This window comes from Trachinotus anak, unplaced genomic scaffold, assembly GCF_046630095.1.
Source record: "Trachinotus anak isolate AG129_WGS33_773 ecotype Australia unplaced genomic scaffold, CSIRO_AGI_Tana_v1 ptg000003l, whole genome shotgun sequence".
NCBI classification, from domain to species: Eukaryota; Metazoa; Chordata; class Actinopteri; order Carangiformes; family Carangidae; genus Trachinotus; species Trachinotus anak.
This window is the reverse complement of record NW_027273854.1, coordinates 3,152,077-3,166,289: the sequence shown is the minus strand read 5'-3', so window position 1 is coordinate 3,166,289 and position 14,213 is coordinate 3,152,077.

Below are 14,213 nucleotides of genomic sequence, written 5' to 3'. Positions count from 1 at the left end.
CTCACATTAGGGATGATTATACATATTTACTCATCCAGCTGTCATTTTTGTGATGATTGATTCAGATATAAGTTATTTATTGACCAGCCACAGAGCTGCTGACCAGGCCGAACCCTGGTCTGAGAGCGTTTCCCATCAGAGACATGAAGAAACCTTCCGTTAATTTATGTCTCCTGGCTCTGAGTCATGAAGAACCTCTGAGGATATAATGTTTGTAATTCAACAAGTGCAAAAAAACCTAAAAAATTGTGGACTTTGTTAAAATTAGTTAAAATCAGATTTTAGCTCACACACATTCAGATTTATGTTCGTGGGTTTTAAGGTGGTATTTATATTGTTAAGGTGGTATTCATATTGCTGCTTGGAAATAAGAGTGGAGTATTTGTGTAATTATAGGTACAAACCGACATGTTTTATAGAGCCTGACATATTTCTCGTGTCTGCACCTTGAATTCACTTCACATTGTTCACATTAATAGTTACTCAGTGAAGTCAAGTCTGTGCTGTTTAACATTGGGAATCTACGGTGGCCCTGAAGTGCAAAACAAAACAGCACTTCAGAAAATAAATCAATCACTTTGCATAAACACAACATTTCACAAATCAAATAAACTGCACAGAAAATTACTGATTTTTATCTGGAAATTATTTGGGGTTTCATGTTTTTTTCCAGTGCATTTAATAAAACATACAATAGATAGCAAGAATTTTTGCTCTAGATGAAGACGTTTGGCTTCTTCTTTGTAAATCTTGATTCATGAAAATATAATATGATTTTCTGTCAAATTCAATGAGCTCATCCATTTTAATTAAAATATCTTTTATATGAATTTGCGATGCCTCATGTTTTACAGCCACTGATGAAAAAAAAGGAAAAAGTGTCTGACGATGTCTTTGCAGCAGAGACTCGGGACCGAATCATCTGTCAAACAGACCACGGACGTCACGATGGAGCTCAAAAAGAATTTTTGAATTATTCTTATGACCACTTCAAGCGCCCGACTGAAGAAAGAGTCTGTGACTGATCAAGGTCGACAAATGTGGTATTTGATTTAACAGGACGAGTCTGGACTGCAAAGTGTTTGTTTTCCTCAAGTTGTCTCTAACTGGCCCAGTTTATTTTAGTTTTCTGAAACCTGAGCCAGATGTCCCTCGAAATGTAAAACAAATTTTACTGTTTAGAAAACCAAAAAGAAAAATGCAAACAAAGCACATTTACATCCTCTAGTTGGTGATTAATGATTTATCCACGAAGCCAGTTTCCATTGTACTTTGTTGCATTTTGCTTTGATCAATACAACTTTTCTTTTTTTTTTTGTTTTTGTTTCATTATGTTGCACCTTGTTTCCTTGTCTCCTGCAGGTACAGGTAATTAGTGGGCGGAGCCACCACCTGAGCAGACTGGGAGCACCTGGGCCCCTCTGCATGTTCTGTTCATTTGTCCTCACACATCCATCACTTACAGGATCAGCTCATTTAAGTGTGTTTGTTGAGTCTCTTCCTTTGTGATGTTGACGCCAGCAAAAACACAGCATCATGTGTGGCAGCTCCTGCATAAATAAACACACACACACACTCAAAAAAAAAACAATGACAGCAGCGGCACCTGTCTGAAGGTCTCAGCGAGGCCTCCTCTGTTTGCAGAGCTGTTGAGTCTACTCTAATCTTGGGGACCTGAGGGGAGGTGAGTCACGGTGTGATTTACTGCTGATGACTGAGGGTCAGAAATAACCGGCTGCTTGACCTCAGACACGGAGGTTTGGTCGCTGCAGTTTGTGGCTGGACGTCAACACGGAGGCTGCTGAAGCTGTTTTCCTTTGGGACACATTTAACGTCCGTCTGACTCTGTGGCTTTGTTTTATTTTACATGATGTTGAAACAAGCTGCTGCTCCTTCCATTTACTCTAAATACCAGTGAGTGATTTGTGACTTTATGTGTGTGTGTAGCAGGGGCGGAGGACGCATTCAGATCCTCCACTTGAGCAAATGCACCACATTAGATTGTTTATAGTGACGCATCAATCATTGCAGCTTTAAATGCAATTAGTTCACCACAATATTCAAATACAAGCACCTTAAAACTGTCTGGTATCGGAGTAAATGTAAAAGTAGAAGCTGGGAAATCTTGATCTCAGTCTGTCTTTGTCGGGGTTTAACAGCTGATCATGAGCTGAAGACGTCTGATATTTCAGGTTGGACCTCTGACGACAAAAATCCCTACAGTTCATTAATAAATACACTCAAAGTAAATAGTTTTCACCTTAATCTCTGTACTTGTCTGTTTAAGTCTTGGTAAATGATCATATTGGTGGTTTTCAGCTGCTCAGCATGTGGAGCTGAAACTGCAGACAGACGGCGTCCAGGTTCATCAGACCTGCAACCAGCTCGTACACATCCTGCCTAAATCTGACGAGTCTCCGGGACGCAGGAACGACTTTAAAACAACGTTTAACTCCTCGTCTGAAACATTAACAAAACACGTTAAAGGGAACATTTACAAACCTTTTGCTGGCAGCGTGAAAGATTCAGTTTTTGGAAAGCCGTTGTCAAAAATTCACTGATAAAACCGTCATGAGAAAACTTTTAAAACTAATTATGATTCATTATTTTGCAAAGAAATGTTTTGTTAACAATTTTTAGATAAACTGACAGAGGCAGAACTGTGGAGATTTTCATTTTCTCTTGAGGATTTGTAGAAGAATGAAAAGCTGGTTTGAAAGAAAGCGTGCCGGATGTACGGTGGCCTCTTTGTGTCTCAAATGTTATGATCTGTTTTGAGTTTGTGTCTCTGCAGGATGAAATACGTCCAGTTCATAAATGAAATAATGTAGAGGAGAAAAAATATCTTCTGAGGAGCTCGTGTTCTGTGGCGTCTGAACTGATACAAAGATACTGATGTTCATTGATATTATGATTTTGTATGATGTTTTTTGGGAGAAGTACATGTATATAAAATATTCTACGGTTAAGGAGGAACTTCATTTAACCACACTCTTTCCAGTGTAGTTTGAAAATACCCGGACAAACTGAACAACTTTGCACCACACACGGTGCTTCTTTGAAAAGAGATGACTCCCAGTCGGTGAATCACAGCCTGCGCCTCCCGAGCTGCGGTATGAACCTGCAGGTCTGAGCCCCTCACACGTCCGTCAGTGCACATGTACACTTCACTGTGTGAGTCTGAAGCTTGACCGACAAAAGGGACATTGTCCTGGTCCAGTTTCCCAGAGCCAGCTGCTCTGATCTGTGAGGGGATGAAAGGAAATGAGCCACTGCTCCTATTATCAAACGTCTGATTCACAGTAGCCTCCACAAATACTTCAGGATACTTCGGTTAATGCTGACTCACTTATCTCTGTGCAATCTTTTCCTTCAAGAATCTCTTTATCTGACATTCAAAGGAGCTGAGAATGACAGGGCAGTTTAAGAGCTCCCACAGATCTCTGGAGTATAATGCCAGAAAATAACATAATTGTTTAGAAGAGAGCAAGAAGGAGTTCGGGGGGACATTTCCCACAGATGTGGGGACGACGGTGCAGAGAGAAGGTGGATTAACAAACTCGAACTCCTTCAGGTCTGAGGCTGAGACGCTGATCGACCTGCTGCTGCTGCGAAAACCACTGAATCACCTCAACGCTCAAACTCCTGCCTGGACCTGAACGCCTCACAGGTTCTCTCCATGGAGACATGTCTCATAGAGATTATATGGACAATCTGCACTTGTCATAATCCTATGGACACGTTTTTTTAATCTTTTTTGTCTTATTTCAGTTTAATAACATGAAACAAGTCATCTGATGTCTGTTTCTCTGTCTTAGACTCTTACTTTATTTCTCTTCTCTTGCTTTTCTCGTGGGCTGACATGTCGTCTCGTCCAGTACGAGGAGCAGCTCTGCGTTTACAGAACGAGGTCGATAACTCAGTTTTTACTGTGGAAGAACAGGTGATTTACTGTCAAATTTACACAGTCTTAGTTATATGTGAGGTTAGTTTAACCTTTAAACAGGAAACACGTTCACAAACAGTTTATAACTAACTGGTCTCATGTAAACTTTGAGACTAAAAACGAGAAAAGCAGTTTGCAACCTTTTCTTTTCAGAATTAAACATTAATCCACAGACTTTCATCAGCACCACTTTTATTATTCTATTATCTATTAATTATCTGAAGCTATCGATCCATTTCAACCATTATTATTAGACTTTTAGCTAATTGTTTTAACTATTTATCCATTACATTTAGCTAACTGTTTATCCTAGCTTACTTTTACAGCTGTTTATAAGCAACTTTAAGCTAACTATTTTAACTGTTTATTCATGAGCTACTTTCAGCTAACTACCTCAGCTGTTTATCAAGTGAACAGTTTCATCTCTAATCAGTTTTAAAGGTCTAATTCAACCGTTACTTTTCGCTAATTGTTTCAACCGTTTATCTGTTTGCTATTTTTAGCAAACTATCTCAAGAACTTATCCATTACTTTACTATTTCAACTGTTTCTGTTTGCTTTAGCTAGCTATATAAATATATATTTTAACATATTTTTTGTTTCAACTATTTGTCCATACTTTTATTCACCATTTATCTGTTAGCTTTAGCTAAACAGTTTATCTGTTAGCTACTTTTAGCTAACTATTTCAACCATTTATCTGTTAGCTTTAGCTAAACAGTTTATCTGTTAGCTACTTTTAGCTAACTATTTCAACCATTTATCTGTTAGCTTTAGCTAAACAGTTTATCTGTTAGCTACTTTTAGCTAACTATTTCAACCATTTATCTGTTAGCTTTAGCTAGATTGTTTATCCATTAGCTTCTTTTGACTTCTAACTATTTCAACTGTTTTACTTTTAGCTAACTACTTTTTACCTATCAAACTGTTTATCCAGGACTTTTAGCCATCTTACCAATTCATTATTTTTATTTATTATTAGCTGTTTCAATGCTTTATAAATTGCTTTTATCTATTTAAACCATTTATACATATTTTTTTTTAGCTTTTTCAACTGTTCTGCTCACTTGCTGTATAGTTTCCTTGCACTCTTGTTGTGCAAGTTACAGCTGATTCAAAATGTGGACTTTTTTCTAAATTCAAATCTTAGTTTCTACTTTTAATTTCTACTTTTTTCAAACAGCTACTTCACAACATTTCCATGCAGCCCCAAGAATCTGCAGAAGTGACCCCTGTGGTTGGGAGTCACTGAAACATGGTCCAAGGATGAAGCCGTGTATTGTACAGTAGATTTGAAGTGTATTTTGTTACTAATCTTGATATTTGTTCATCTATGACTGGACATACACCACAAATACGTAAGGATCTACTGACACCCTGATTTAGGAATCAGCTGAGTGATTAATCCTGCTAAACCCAGCAGCCTCCACATTACAGCAACAGTGACGGGAAGAAATAACGGCCACGATGGTTTCACGATGGCTCATCCTTCCTGCTCATCTTAAACAATGAAGGCAGGAAACAAAGGCAGCGACCAGTTAAACACGATGAGGGCGAGTGAGCTCACTGCTGGCTTCCTCAGTCCGGGTTAAGTAAGGGTCCGGTTTATCCCAGTCAGGGGGCCGGGAGCTGGGGAGGCTCCTGAGATCCAGCCCCTCCTTCAGCGCCACACAGGAAATCCCATCTGGAGACGAAGGTGTACGAGGAAAGACTGATTTGGAGGGAAGCCAGTCAGGATGCCTCTGAGTCTGAGCCGAGGTTTACTGAAAGAAGTGAAAGTAGAAATACCACAGTGGAAACAGAGACGCTTTTATTTAAAAGTTCAGTCCAGTTGCAGAATAAATAAGTTGGAGCTGTAGGAAGAGAAATGAATAAAAGAATAAAGAATTGCTTTTATCCTGCCTGGAAGCCTTAAACTCTAATCTAAACGCTTTCATCGTCTACACGTCGACAAACCTTCGCAGTGTTTGCACTTTTCAAGTTAATATAATGGACGTAAAAATATAAAAGTATAAAGTAACAGGAAATGGAAATACTCCAGTGAAGTAAAAACTGTACTTATACACATATTGTTTGTGTGTTTTTTCAGCTACAAAGACACAAAATGACAACGAAGAGACAATAAGTGACTATAACAAGATAAAACACAATATATATATATATATATATATATATATATATATATATATATATATATAACTCTGATCTGGGGGCAGAACTGTGAAAGAAAGGACGGTCTGGATCTGGATCTGGATCTGGATCTGATTGGATGGATTCAGCTTTTCATGGAATTTCAGATGGGCGTCCTTTTACCTTTTACCCATAACACTGTTTTCTGTTGAGTTAGATTTTTATGCTGATTAAAACTAAAATTGGCAGCTGATTCCAAAATTGCAGTCAGTTTTTTTCTAGCACGTCCAGTTTTTTCTCCACAGCTCACCCTCCAGATAAGTTCCACTGATCAGCTGTAGTGAGACTTGCCAGCTGATTACGATTGGACTCATCAGCACCGACCTGGCGACTTGTTTGTGCCGTCACAATGAGACAGTGCGGTGAGAGGTGTGTGCAGCTCCCCATAGGTCAGTACCATCAATATCTGCAAACAGAAAGCTAGCATAGTAGGAATTAAGAGGATTCGTGCTGGCTTTTCTCTTAACCTTGTAACCATGGGCATACCGTTTTAGTTCTATTTCGTTTTATGCTGTTTTTTTAGTTTTCAAAGCTTGTAACTATTCCATCTTAGTACAGTATTTTTCATATGTTTTAAGAAAACGGGGATCCTATAGTTCAAAAACTTGACGTGATAGGGAAAAACTGAGATCAGTTTTGGATTCCGCACCCAAAAATTAGTTAAAAACAGCTGTCAGACCGAACTCAACAAAGATTGTGTTCCCCAGTGTAATCTGTCCGTGTTCTTCCACATCTGACCACAAAGGTTTTACCTGACAAAACTGTTCCTGAGTCAATCTGCAGTATTTACCTTCACCCCAGAAAGAAAAGGAGCTCATAAAATGTGACGAGCTTTTTCATCTTCGCTGTTATAAAACTCCTGTAGTCTTATGCATATTCATGCCTCTACAACAGACAGATCACTTCAAAGTCAGTCTCAGGTTTTACCAACCGCTCCTCTTCAGACGGAGGAGCACAGGTGTGCTGTGGAATGTGGGGAGCAGGGTGGGGAGCAGGGTGGGGAGCAGGGTGGGGGTTGAGGAGTGGGCTGTCGCTTCATGGCGTCTCTTATTCACTGTGAGTGCTGAAGTGTGCAGTCACAGCACGGAAATCAAGATTAGTTTCTTACAGTCACTCGTGTTCATTGATGAGTCATTCTGTATATTTTTAGGTTCTTAAAAAGCTTTACATCACCGCAGTGAAAAGTGGTGCAAGTAACATTACCACAGTGTTAACAGACTCCATGATGAGTAATGGAGTGAACTGAACATGTTAGGTCAAAGTATGTAGTAGTGCTAGTATTATCAGCAAATGTACTTTACGTATCAAACATAAATGCACTGTAAAACTAATGTTGCAAAGGTGGAGTTAATTATGAGTATTTTAAAAACTGCTGGGTAGTTCATTTAGTACTGTCGCCAACTTTAACAATTATTTTCACATTTATTTTTATTATTAAATATTTCGTCTATAAAAGCAAAGAAAATACCAAAAATGTGTTAAAATGTGTTTTAACCAAAGATATTCGATTTAAAATGGTGTAAAACAGAGTAAAGTCTCAGATCGGTGAAGTTGGAACCAAAGTATGGTTGAAAATTTCTTCTAAATGATTTTCAGGATTATTTATTATATGTTTTATATGAAAAATCTGAATTTGTAAAGTAGCTACAGATGTCAAATATATTAAGTGTAGTGCAGAACATCTGAAATCAGTTTCCTCAAAATAAATGTATCTAATATTCTTACATTTCTCTACAAAGGTCTTACGTATGTTTTCTAGCCTGTGATTATAGCGGCCAGAGCCTCTGATACAGGACTCAGTGTCAGCTGACAGGTCAGTGAAAGGTGTTTGAAGTTGTAAAGACGATGAGTCCAATAGTCATGATAACGCTGCCCTCTGGTGGGGCTTTCAGGACACGATCAATTTGACACAAGTGCTTTTAGTGATTCTGTTTTTGTTAAATGTAAATGTGTGAAATCTTGTTTTTTTAACCTTTTAATTAACCAGATAGCAGGACTGGGAAGAAGAGATTCACCTTGCAACAGACTCTGACGACGGGGGAGAGTTTGATGGGAGGATGAGCCCCTGCGACCTGCTGCTGGCCGGGGAGGCCGAGAGGGACCAAGTGGGAGGCTACAACCTCCCCGCAGACCCACAGAGAGCAGGTCCGACTCCAGTACAGACCCCAGAGCACTGAATACACGACTGTACAGAGTCTACTGCGCTGACATCAGAGTCTGACTGGGACTGAGGTATTATCTCTATCCTCAACCAACCTGCCTTTCACGGCCAGATCACCTGTGGGGAGAGGTGATCTGATACACCTGCATGTTAATGCATGTGAAAATGTTACAGGAGTTGATGTGTCTGACTGAGAGCCAGCCTCATTTTTACACATGCAGGATAAAAAAACCTGAATAGTGACAGTTACATATTTTTTCTTACAGAATATGAAATGGATTTTGTGGGGGCCACAGCTGCAGCCGCGCAGCAGTAAATGCACTGACACCTTTTTCCTTATCTTAGACTTTCTGACACTTTTACACCTGCACTGCACATACACATAAATAATAACACTTTAATAAGTAACTGTATCAAAATGTTTTTATTTATCCTTTATTGGTGCATTTATACTTACATACATACATTTCACTAAATTATGGACCTTGAAACCAAAATCCTGCCACTTGCTCCTCTCACAAGAGAAAATACTGTGGTTGGTAATAACATGGACACTACAGGCGCCTTCACACCTGCGCTTTTTAGTCCGGTTAAATCAAACCCTGGCTCGGTTCCTTTGGCCAGGTGTGAAAACAGTAAAGTGTCTGGTCTTAAACAACTGGAACGGTTCGTTTTTGGTGTGAAAGACAGAGCGGAAGTTGGACAGTCTGTCTGTAAACTGTCCACATCATGGACGTATTATAAGACCATATGGGACTTCCAGGTGAACTGCCTCGGTACATGGCCTGTCCAACCGGATGTAATTAATTATGCGCTCTTTTCCTGTCCCCCTCCCGCCAAAACTGTAACAGGAAGTGATTCAAGCAGATTCCACTCAGAGGGCCGGTGGTTCTGTTGCCTTCATCTGCCGCAGATCCTGAACGGTGTGGTAGATTTTAAAGCCAGCGCTGTCGTCCATCTTGAAAATCTACCCCATCTTTCAGGATGTGCAATAGAGATGAAGATACCAGAACCACCTGCCCTCTAATTGGACTCTGCTTTGTGATTGGACCGTCTTTGTCCAATCATTTTAAGGTGTAAGGATGGCGTCAAAATTGTGCTTGTAAATTCAGTGTCACACACTGTGTGGGAACTTTGAACACCACGTTCTACACAGTTGTCTGCTTTGTATCTATACACAGACACTGAGTAAAGCAGTTCTTCCACGGTGTCTTTGTGTTACCTCACCACTAATTTCATTTGGTCAGATTTTAAAATCACACGGTCTTTTTACAAACAAATCTCCTCTACACGAGCACAATGTTTTCACATGTATATACTTGAGTTTCTCATACAGATTTTGAAAGATTGATTTAAAACTACATTTGGAATTATTTGTGAACATCACTTTATAAGCTCAAAATCCTAGTTTAGGTTTAGGTATGTGATGGAGTCACGCCCATGACTCACCATTTCTTGCTGGGTGTGGGGCACCATACAGGGTGTGGTCCTGGGCTGAGGTGGGTTCTGGCATCTCTATGAAAACATGCAGTTATATGAAAATACATTTTCCATTGCAGGGCAAATCAAGACATTTTCGGCAGCTTTTCACAAAACAATACTGAGAAACATTTTTGCTTTAAATAATTCATTTCACTTACCATTATAAACTCAGTCAAGTGCAAGTTATGAAGTTAGCTCCCATCAGTCTCAAAGGAGGTTATCGCACACAGCTCCACCTGCAGATACTGTTAACAGGAATCCTGGAAAGATTTTTAAAACCTTACATTACTTGGTTGTGGTTTAAGTCGCATTTACTGGTGCCAAAAAAAAGAGAAGTAGTTTTTTTTGTTGTTTAAACCTGACTGATTGGACAACGACAATCCAATCACAAAGTTCAGTCAGAGGGCAGGTCATTCAGTTGCCTTCAGCTCCATGGCAGATGCTGAAAGGTGTAGTAGATTTTCAAGCCCATGCTGTCCTCCATCTTGAAAATCTACTACACCTTTCAGGGTATAGGCAGAGATGAAGGTGAAGGAACCACCTGCTCTCTGATTGGACTCTGCTTTGTGGGATTGTCGCTGTCCAATCAGATTAAGTAAAAAAAAAAAAAAAAAGAATTAAAAAAAAAAGTCAGAATGCAGTATAGGGGTGGGCGATCTGGCCAAAGGTCATACGTCAATCTTTCCAGCTTTATCATGATCTACATTGTTTCCACTAATTTTATTGTGAAAGTCCTAACCGGAAGTCCGCCGCTTCGACTCAAAGAGCTCACGTCCGTCCGCGAGCCTTTTTTTTTTTGTTTGTTTTTTTATTATTTTTTTTACTTTTCGCTTTCGGAAAAGTTAGTTAGATGATGGTGGTTAGTTCATAGAGACACCTAAAACTGTTGGATGCTGCTGTTTTGCACATTGTATTATATTTCTTTTTATTATGTTGTTTATTAATTATTATTTTTACTCTATACCAAAAACATTTTGGTTTTATTTTAACAAAGCACATTTACTTGATTGCTGTATTTCTATTTCTATTTTTTTCAGTACTTTACTTGTTTTGTTAGGTGTGTGTGTGTTTAAATAAAAAAAATTAAAATGTCAATACCTATTTTAATTTCTAAGCTTAGGTTTTTATAGGCATTTTCTATCTGCTTTGTGTAGCAGAGTGGTTCCTCAAGCAGGTTAGAGTTACAGTTAGAGTAAGGGATTTTACAACTGTAAATGCAATTGGCTACAGCAATTTATTGAAATTAAAGTGATATATGTGTTCAAATACAAATCACAAGTCAAAACAGTGCTAAATTTGGCTGAATTCTAAAAGGTCTAAGTGGTAAAATGCAGAGCCGTTTGGGAGCCGAAAGAGCCGGCTCTTCTTGGTGAGCTGAGCCAAATGATCCGGCTCACTAAAAAGAGCCGAAATCCCATCACTAGCGCAGATCCGCTGGAGGCTGTTGACAGAGCAAAGCCTCAGTTTCCTCCTCATGTTTGTCTGTCACTGCTTTTAAAGAAGAAGACGCGCGTTTTCTGCCCAATCAGCGCAGGAGGGCAGCGGGTAAACAGCGGCTCTCTGCTGCTCTGCTGCTTCCTCTTCTCTTCCTGCTCCACCGGCCTCCACACTGTCACAAGGATCAGCTGTTTCTGTTTGTCTCCTGGACACACAGGAAATATTAAAGCAGAAACATGAAGGCCAGAAACAACAGGAAGTGCCGGTGAAGGAAATGTTTAAAGTTCATAAACTGCAGCGGTGAGTGAAGGTAGAAGCCCAACAACAGCTGTGCACAAAGTTTAACTGACTAGTAAATAATAATCACAACATTCAGAAACATACAGTTCATTTGTTTGAAGCAACTTTGAATAAATAAAAGGCTGAAATGTCTCCAGTGCTTCCTGGGCCCCAGGGACAGTGAAGTCTGTGTTTGAAAACACGTCACTCTGTCCTAAAGCTGGAAATCAGAGAATCCTCCAGAGACAACACAGCGGCACTGACTGTGAAATGTTAGCAGCTGTGTCTTCCATCAAAACACTGATTAAAATCTGTCAGTGATCAATGAAAATGTGGAATGCAGGAAATGCATCAGTCTTTAATTGAATCACTCACATTGAGAGCAAATGAACAAATGCAGCAGAAAAACAGACTCTGGAACGATCGACTGAAAAAGTCAAAGGTTTGTTCTCATCATCTACAGCTGAGATTAATTTGAGCCACTGGGGGAGATGAGTTACCGTGCTGACCCTATAATCTACAGTAGCTGTGTTGTGTCTCATTTGGCTTTAAATTGGGCACAAAATTTTAAATTTGAATCTCATTCGGGCCAAGAAATGATATAAACATTTTCTGGCCTCACAGCATCAGAGCCCCGTTCACTGTTAAAGAGCAAACCAGGTCGACATCGAACATTAATGTTCTCTTTGGTTTCTAACTTCAGTGAAGAGCTGCATGTTCACAAATACTGACCAAACTGTTCTGAGGAATAAGAACAGTGAGTTCTGTCAGAGGGTTGGTTCTCCTTTAAATGCACAATCCTGATCATGGTTGTAGCATCCAATCCATGATTATAGTGGTCTGTCCTCAAAGCAGAAAAATAACAGACTAAATTATAAACATTAAGGTCATTACAAAAGCCTAAAGAAGACTCCAACAGAATTATCATATAAACTTGAAACTGAAAAAAAATCCATGATAGAATTGAGATTTCTGACACATGTAAGTGTTCGAGGACAAAATACTGGACTGAATGAATGTGAGCAAAACAGGACAAGCAGGTTCCAGCTGAAGGTGTTTAATCTTTAAATGTACCACTGAACAAAATACACATGACTTGAGGAAATATAATGAAATAAACGACTCACTCGGGAACAAAGGTGAGAGCAGCTCAGCTGAAGGACAAACAGAATGAGCTCAGGACACAGAACAAAGAAAACTCAAGACACCTGTGTGAGCTGCCCAGTCAGCACACCTGTCCTGCTCAGCCCAGCAGTCATGTGACCCCACTGCCCACAGGACGCTTTATTTAAGTATCATTTAAAAAGAAAATGCAGTACTCCAATTTGCATTTTCATTTTCACATACTCATGTGTGTACTCATCTACAAACATATTAAAATGATGATGTTCAAAGACTGAACCTGCTCTGCAGTGACAGTATTTAAACATAATGAACAAACAGCCCTCAGGCCACTGCATCTGCATTTACATGTCGCTGCGCTCTTTAGGGTCAAAATGAAAATGCACTCAGTCCTCTCATGGAGGCAGGTCATCAGTGAGGACGTCACTTCCATGTCAGTTGTAATTTTTCTGTCACTGGGGCAGTGGTTGTAGCTTGTTCCCTGTAAGGAAATGACCAGAGATGAGATTTAAAGATTTTTAAATGTATTACAATAAGTGATAAGATGCTGAGAGACAGTCTCATCTCATCAGTGAGGACGTCACCTCCTCGTCTCTCGTCACTTTGTCTGTCTGGGGCAGTGGCAGCAGCTTGTTTTACCGTCTGTGTCTTATATCAATACAACTCAATGGAAATTACCAGACGTATGATTTAAAGAATTGATCTGTGGGTGTGAATCTCCATCAGCTGAGTCTGCTCCTCTGCAGCTCCACCTTGATCTCTCACCTAAATGCACTCTTCTTCTCAGTCAGCAAGATCTTGAATTCATCTCAGATATAAAGCCTGTACAATGATATGAGGTTGATGAGTATGTGATCACTTCCAGTGGTGGTTGCACACACAGTAAACTCAGAGTAACAAACCTAAATAAATGCAGGTGAAAGACCTTGTAAACATGTTTTTTGTCTCCATGTTGCAGCACTGAGAGTCAAAGTTTAGCAGGATGTGCACACAGTGAACGCGCTCGTGAACGCGCAGCGCCAGATCGAGAACGTTTTTCGCTCGTTCTCATCGCCCAAAGGCATGATGGGAGGGACACTACTGCGCAGTCTCTATGGGCCGCATAACGCGGAAGTAACCCGGAAGCCAGAACCTTTTTCGGCGGATGCGCCAGACAAGCAACTTGTATTGAACTGAATGGCGCCATTTTTAGATCCGTCATCCAGGTCTGATAATACATCCATGGTCCACATACATATTAGAGATATGAAGAAATAGCATTTCTGTTTACTTCCCTGTTCCCCTGAAAATCTGACCAATAAGCGGAGGGAACGATCTCACGTGATTTGCAGTGATGCGTTTGGGTAAACTTGAATCTTTCTGTGTGAAAGCGAACCGAGCCCAGGCGAAAAGCTACAAGTTTTCAAACTCAACAGCTGAACAAACACCAGGGGTGAAAACGCCCTAAGAGAGTGACTTGATATTGTGAAAGCTGATACTCTTGGTGAAAAGTTTCATGGACGCTTCCAAACGTAGAAAACGTTTTCTTTTCTGACTTTAGAAGAGACTTTGTGAACAATCATCTCAGCGCCTTAAAACCTGACGGGGAAAATTGCA